The sequence below is a fragment of the Panthera onca genome, chromosome D2, assembly GCF_046562875.1.
Source record: "Panthera onca isolate mPanOnc1 chromosome D2, mPanOnc1 haplotype 2, whole genome shotgun sequence".
In the NCBI taxonomy this organism is placed as follows: Eukaryota; Metazoa; Chordata; class Mammalia; order Carnivora; family Felidae; genus Panthera; species Panthera onca.
The window spans coordinates 49,344,738-49,351,195 of NC_138349.1; the positions used below are offsets into that span (position 1 = coordinate 49,344,738).

General features: G+C 55.5%; 1 long non-coding RNA gene across 1 annotated transcript; it reads left to right on the top strand.

Moving 5' to 3' along the window:
* The first annotated feature begins 227 nt into the window (after positions 1–227).
* On the top strand, positions 228–5,915 carry LOC132685262 (uncharacterized). The gene is made up of 3 exons (XR_009613026.2): positions 228–410; positions 1,086–1,275; positions 5,696–5,915. It is a non-coding gene; the product is annotated as an uncharacterized LOC132685262 (long non-coding RNA).
* The last annotated feature ends 543 nt before the right edge of the window (positions 5,916–6,458 follow it).

A 6,458-nucleotide genomic window follows, 5' to 3' on the forward strand; every position in this document is an offset into this window, starting at 1 on the left:
CCCTCTTGGACCAGGGAAAAGCCTGGTTTCTCTGCGTCGGAAGCAAGCCTTACTCTTTCCTTTTTCCTTTTCATGTTTCAAGTTTCTATTTAAATTCTAGTTAGTTAACATATAGTGTAATAGCGGTTTCAGGAGTAGAATGTAGCGATTCATCACTTAGCTACGAAGCGCAGTGTTCCGGAGCCTTACTATTTCTTAATACTGCCAGTATTAAGACGTATGATACTGACACTGTCCCGTGCCAACCTCAACCTTCCAGAGGTTACCTATGGCCTTTGCCTGTGGTCCGGGAGCGGCAAACTCCCAGGTGACCTGCCAGTGAGAGGAGGCCGGCCTGGGATCCCTCACCACCTGCCCCAAGTCCCTGGAACGTACAAAGCCTCCCCAGCCAAGATCTTTCCAGGAACAAGGTGATTGCCTTGGGAGAGACAAAGGGCGAATGCCTCCTCAAGCTGGCTCCTCCAGCCGTGGGATGAGCTCCTGGGAGTGCCCCAGGTCCTAGCCCATTTAACAGGAAAGAATGGGGGAGCCTGGCCGGCTCAGTTGGTGGAGCACACAACTCCTGATCTTGGGGTTGTGAGTTCAAGCCCCACATTGGGCATAGAGAGCCTACTTCAAAACAAAACAAAACAAACCAGGAAGGAACGAAGGGCCCTGTGAGGTCAATCTGTGAGGTCACCGGCCCAGGACCCGGCCCCGCTGAACACCACACTTCCCACCTGGGCCAAGCCTGTCCATCGCCAGGCTGCCTCCTCCCCACTGTCGGCTGTTTGAGGGGCGCGTGTGTGCTTCCTCAACGCCCCCCATCCTGCCTGGCCCAGAGCGTGGCCCGAAGCCTCATTCCCATGTGCCAAACCCTGGTGGTGCATTCACTCATCTAATACTGAGCGCCAAGGAGTGCTTGTTTAATCCATTCATGGATTTACCTCAGGGCATCAGTGCCTGGAGGTTTCACCCTGGCTCAACTACTCGAGCCACACGCCCTTCTGGTGAGGGCCGACGTGCAAGAGCGGGCTTCAAGAGAGGAGGCCCCTCATTTGCACGCCAGTTCCTCAAGTAAAGGTCCGTCCCTTGTGTCCGCACAGGTTTCACTGGACTATTCCGGTGGCCCGTCTGTCAGTCAAGTGTCCGGAAGAGGAGCTCCAGGCCCTCCAAGGGGGACTCTGAGGAGAGGCGACGTGTGGAGCCCCCACTGGAACGTAGGGGACAGACCCCTCAGAGCACGCTCTTTGCAAGGGCTTTCCAGCCTCACTGCTTGTCGGCCAGATGGCAAATGTAAGGTGGGGGAAGTAGTCCGAGGTGACAAGTAGGACCCAAGGTGGCACCGAGGCTGGCAGGGCCGAGGCCGGGCATTGCCCCCAGCGCCCTGCCCATCTTCACGCGTGGGCTCCTCCAAAGTGCCTAGAACAGGGCAACCCAGGCAAGAAGCTAGTATCATTCTCCTGAACACACAGGGTGCGTGTTGGACCCAGAGGGGACACCAGTCCCTCACGGAGGCCCTTTGGTAGCACTGACCAAGGAGCAGGGCCAGAGCGCCCATGATCCTTCTTCCAAATGTCACCCTGAGAAATCAGGTCAGAGACTGGGAAGCAAGCCAAAGGACATCTGAGGACCAGACCAGCTACCCTGCCAGCTGCCTGACCCCTCAGTTAGAGGTCAAAGCGCCCACGCCTCTACCCTGCTTCTCAGGTCCCCCGCTGTAGGGGAAAGCCAGCTCCGGGCATGTCGCCCCTGGCTGGTTGAGCCCTGCCCTCCACCCGGCCCCCTATCTCCAGCTTCGGGTTTCAACCAAAGGAGATTGGGACTTGGGAGGGGTGGGTAACCAGAGGCAGGCCAGACAGGGAGGAGAGAGGCAGTGAATGAAATTCTTTGTTTAAGAAAGGCTTGAGCCTTGCGTCTGCAAGCCCGGGAGAAGCATGTCATTTTGCTGGAAATGCGATTTTCCCTAACAAGTACAGAATTCTACATGACATGTTGAAAAGTGTATCTCTTTGAGAAGCTGCTCTGTATCTCAGAGGCATCGCCAGTACAGAACCATGTAATGTGGCAGTTGCCATGGCAACACCTCGTTTTCCATAGACAGGAAAATCAGAGTGGCTAAGTCGATTGAGAGGCCCCAAATAATGTCTCGAGAGCAGGCTGAGATGTGGCGCGGGCTTTCACCGCGCCTGGGGTGCTATTTGGGGGTCTCAGGGCTACCTCATATATGCTTCGTGGAGAATCCCAAGGGTGATGTTGAGTAATTCCTCTGCTTTTGTCAGAGGCTTGGAGATGACAGAACAGGATTTGTCCTAGGCCACCTGGCAAGGCAATGACGAGGCCAGGGTGACCAGGCTCCTGCTTCCCCTGCGTGGGCAATGGGCACAGCTGAGAGACATTGCCTCCCTCCTCCCCTCTCACCAATGTCCCCTTCTATCACTGGTTCTGCTTCTCTCCCCAGTTGTCCTGAAGGCAGACATTGTCCCTTGAGATGAGCAAGTTAGAGGAGAACGTGTCCCCAGTATGTATCCCTACACGTATAGCCCACTTACATGTGCCCATAGCCACACGTGCTCCCAGTGTGAGCTCTCTGAGCACAGGGACAGGGCCACGCAGAGCAGGTGCTCCATCCGTAGGTACAGCATTAAATGGTCATACATGCTGAAACATACCCCAGGGAACCCATTCGCCTGGGGCCACAGCTCCGGCTCCCCAGGGCCGGGCACAGCGTCTTGCAAGGGGTAGGTAGATGGGCATGGATGCAACATCTTGAACTTGAAACAGACACACACACACACACACACACACACACACCATGCTGAAGCCAAGGCTCTGCCCCGCCCACCAGCCTTAGCGAAGTACAGGCACTTTGCTCGGTATTAGCATAAAGCAGGGTAGCCCTTCTCCCTGCCTCAGCATGGTGCTTTGAGGAGGTTGGAAAGGGGTAAAGGCAGGATGCTCGAAGGGGAGCAGCCCAATTTAGATCCCAGGGAGGAAGCACCCTTACCCTTAGGGATTCCGGAGTCAGCACAGCTTGGCCCCGGAGTCTTCTGCCCTCCCCATTGCTCGCTGTCACTTGGCATTCAGGGCCCTCTGCCGTATCTGTTGCTGTGTGTCCCCACCCCCAGCCCTCCCGGGAGGTGGCTAACAGCTAACACGGGGTACAGGAACAAGAAAAGCATCCACCCGCTCTTTTATCCACAAACACAAGTGAGCATGGGGGACCGGGGAGTGACGTGGGGGAAGAGGCACAGGCCCCCCTCAACTTCCCAGAGGAAAAATTTTATGAAACTGTCAGAGATGTAATAGAGCTGTCAGAAGTACAGGAAATCAGCTACACAGATTACAAAAACATATGTCAGGGACCTATTGGTTTCATGACAGTGTGAAAATCACAATTTTTCTGTCAAGATAGAAAATAGAAACAGAGAAAAACCAGGAGCACTTTAGCATATACACCAGCTGACGGCGGTAAGTCCAACCCTCCACGGTGGGGAGAGACCCTCGGGAACAGGCAAGAGTGACCTGGGCTCCCCGGCCCCAACCGCGGGGAAAAGCATGCACACTGCCTCGGTGCCCTCTGCCTGAGCAAGTAGAACTTCGTGATGGCTCCACTCCCCCCAACCTGGCTGTGAGTCAGCTCCTCCCGCCGCCCCCACCTCCAGCTACTGGCTGTCCTCCAAACGGCTGGCCTTGCAGCTGTGACAGGAGCATAGACAGTGACCAGTTCCCACGTCGGCCTGGCTGCCCAGCAGTGGGAGACCAGCCACAAACCAGGCCTCCTTCCTTTTCCTTTGTGAGGTTGTGAGACAGCCAGTGTGGGCCCCCGGCAGGGCACAAGGAAGGTGGGGCCGGGCAAGGGACTGGGGTCTTGAGAGAAACCACGGGCTGGAAGAGTCGCCCGCGTGTCCCTCGACCTCCTAGCTGCTGCGCATGGGGCTCCGGAGCCCTCTTTCCTCCAAGAAGCTCCGCAGCCCTGGGCCGGCCAGCCTGGCAGAGTTTCCTGTGGTTGTGACCAGAATCTGGGTGGAAACATCCTGCTGTCAATTAGAGCCAGGAGGAGGTGACAGACTGTGATTGCCCATCAGATGTCTATTGACACCTCTGAGCCCTGATCTCCTGAAATGTTCGCGGCCACGAGAGCACTTACCTTTCAGATGCACCAGGGTTTCACGGGAAAACGAACGCACACATGGGTCCCCAGGAAGTGTCTGCTCCGTGCTCAACTCCTTCAACTGCAATCAAGATGACCCCCATCTCTGCACGCCACATGGCACTTGAAAAAGCATCTTACACCTAGGGCTTGGCTGAGCATGTGTCCCCTCTTCTGTAAAATGGAAATGGCTTTTCCACCCTTACACTTTGCCCTAAAGTCAGAACAAATCCACCCCCCACCCCCGCCCCTGCCCCGCCCCCTACCCCCGGCCCAGTTCCTGAAGCACTTCCTGCTTGAGCTAGACCCAGGCTTCCAGAAAGCAGACTGAAGATGGGATTCAACAGGCAAGGAATCTATTAGGGAAACCCCTGGAGAGAGAGAATGGGAGTCAGGAAAGACCAACGGGCAGTGCAGGTCCGACCCCGAGTAAAGGGAGAAGGAAGGGCACCATGCAGGCTAAAGAAGGGTTGGCAGGGCCAAAGCCAGGGGTCAGAACACATCCCTTGACTCCTGAGACATCCCTGCCGTGCTCAGTCACACACACAGCCCTGGGAGTCAGAGCACAGGGCCCAGGGTGGGAGGTGTACAAGGTGTCTCCTCACCGCTAGCCCGGCACACCCTCCCACGTGCTGTCCCACCCCCACGGTACTCTCCGCTGGGACCGGCCTGAATAACCCCAGCTCTTCTGCTGAGTCTTGCAGTAGCAGATTCTTCCTCCAGGCAGCCTTCTCTGACCTCGGCCCCCTTTCCCCCACCGGCACCGCTGCCCGTGCTGCAATTGCATGAAGAATCCTTGCCCTCCCCACCCCCCCCACCAGCCCTGAGTTCTACTCACAGCCATGCCTCTCTCCCTCCCCCACAACCCAGGCCAGGGACTGTGCCAGAGCTCATGAATGTTGCTGAATAGTGAGCACAGAGAAATGGCCCAGGGGCTGGCAAGGGCGTTGGAATCTGGGGGTGCCGATTCCAGGAGCCCTCACTTGAACCACTGCGAAGCTGTCTGCTCAGAGGTATATGCAGATTATTAGTAACAGGAAGAGCACAGGCACCAACTAGTCAGAATGGCAGCAGACATAGGCAGGTACTACCTGAGCCCAAACCCAGGATGCCAGGTCCACGCACTTGTGTGCAAAGAAACAGGCAGGTACTCGGCAAGCAGGTGTCCCTATCAATGAGCTGAGAGGCAGGGAGCATCACCAGGCACCATCCTGAAAGGGACATCTGGCTCATCTACTTGACAGTCCCCGCTGCTGTGCCAAGGGTGTGAGTTATCCGCTAGCTGAGATGCTGACCCCGTTATCCACCCGATGGCCAGAGCAGGCCCAGGGCACGCAGAGCCCCCAAGCTGGTCTCTCCTGGCTGTAAGCAGCCTTGCCCACTGACCCTGGTGTGCTGTCCAAAGTTTACCCTTCTCTGTGCATGCCATGACATTACAAAAAGGTCAGCAGGCACCAGTTCTAGTCCGGCCCCATTACACAGATGAGGAAACTAAGGCCCAAGAAGAGAAGGGGTGCTTACTCAAAGATAGTAGGAATGAGAAGCCCTTGGTTTTCATTCCAGGGCCACTGCTGGGTCTACTGTCCCAGGACACCTCACCACTGCTCCTACCGACTTCGACCCCTTGTTCGGCTCCAGATCCACGTGGGCCTTCGTCCTCTCCTTCCATCAAGGGCCAGAGACGCCCAAGTCTCTCCCGACAGCTCCTGCGAGGAGTGAGCTCATCTCTCAGGCAGGTGTCTCCACCTTCTCTGATTCCCCTCTCGTTGGGGAAGGCATCATGCTGGAGTAGGATGTGCAGCTAATAAATATGTATGCAGGATTTTTATTACTTAATAGTTGTAAGGTTAATCGTCGTGGTGAACGCCTATATTTAATGTGTCAATGGAGCTGCAAAATGCCAAACTGAATAGCTTTAACACACATTAGTTCTACTTGTGAATCTACAAATAGGAACCTTGTCAGAAAAGTATTCAAACCAAGATCAGTATTGATTTTGGTCCTCGGGAAAGGCACTGGACTGTGACAGTTTAAAATGATAAATGTCTAGAGAATTATTTGCCCGTATTGATAAAAAGAAGCAGATATAAAGCTGACAGTCTCAGAGGCGTCACCGCTGAGTGAGGGCAGCACATCTAACATTGTTAGGGGGCTCTGAGCTAATCTCCCCTTTGATATGGAGAAGATCCTCATCTGATCTGGTCCTGCCCTGAGACTCAGGCTTGTAATTGCAAAGGAGGGGCCTCTCTGAGCACGTTCAGTCTGCTCCGGGGTTCCTGCCCCCAACGCCCCCACCATAGTTCTGGAAGGCTGCATTCTGCAGGGA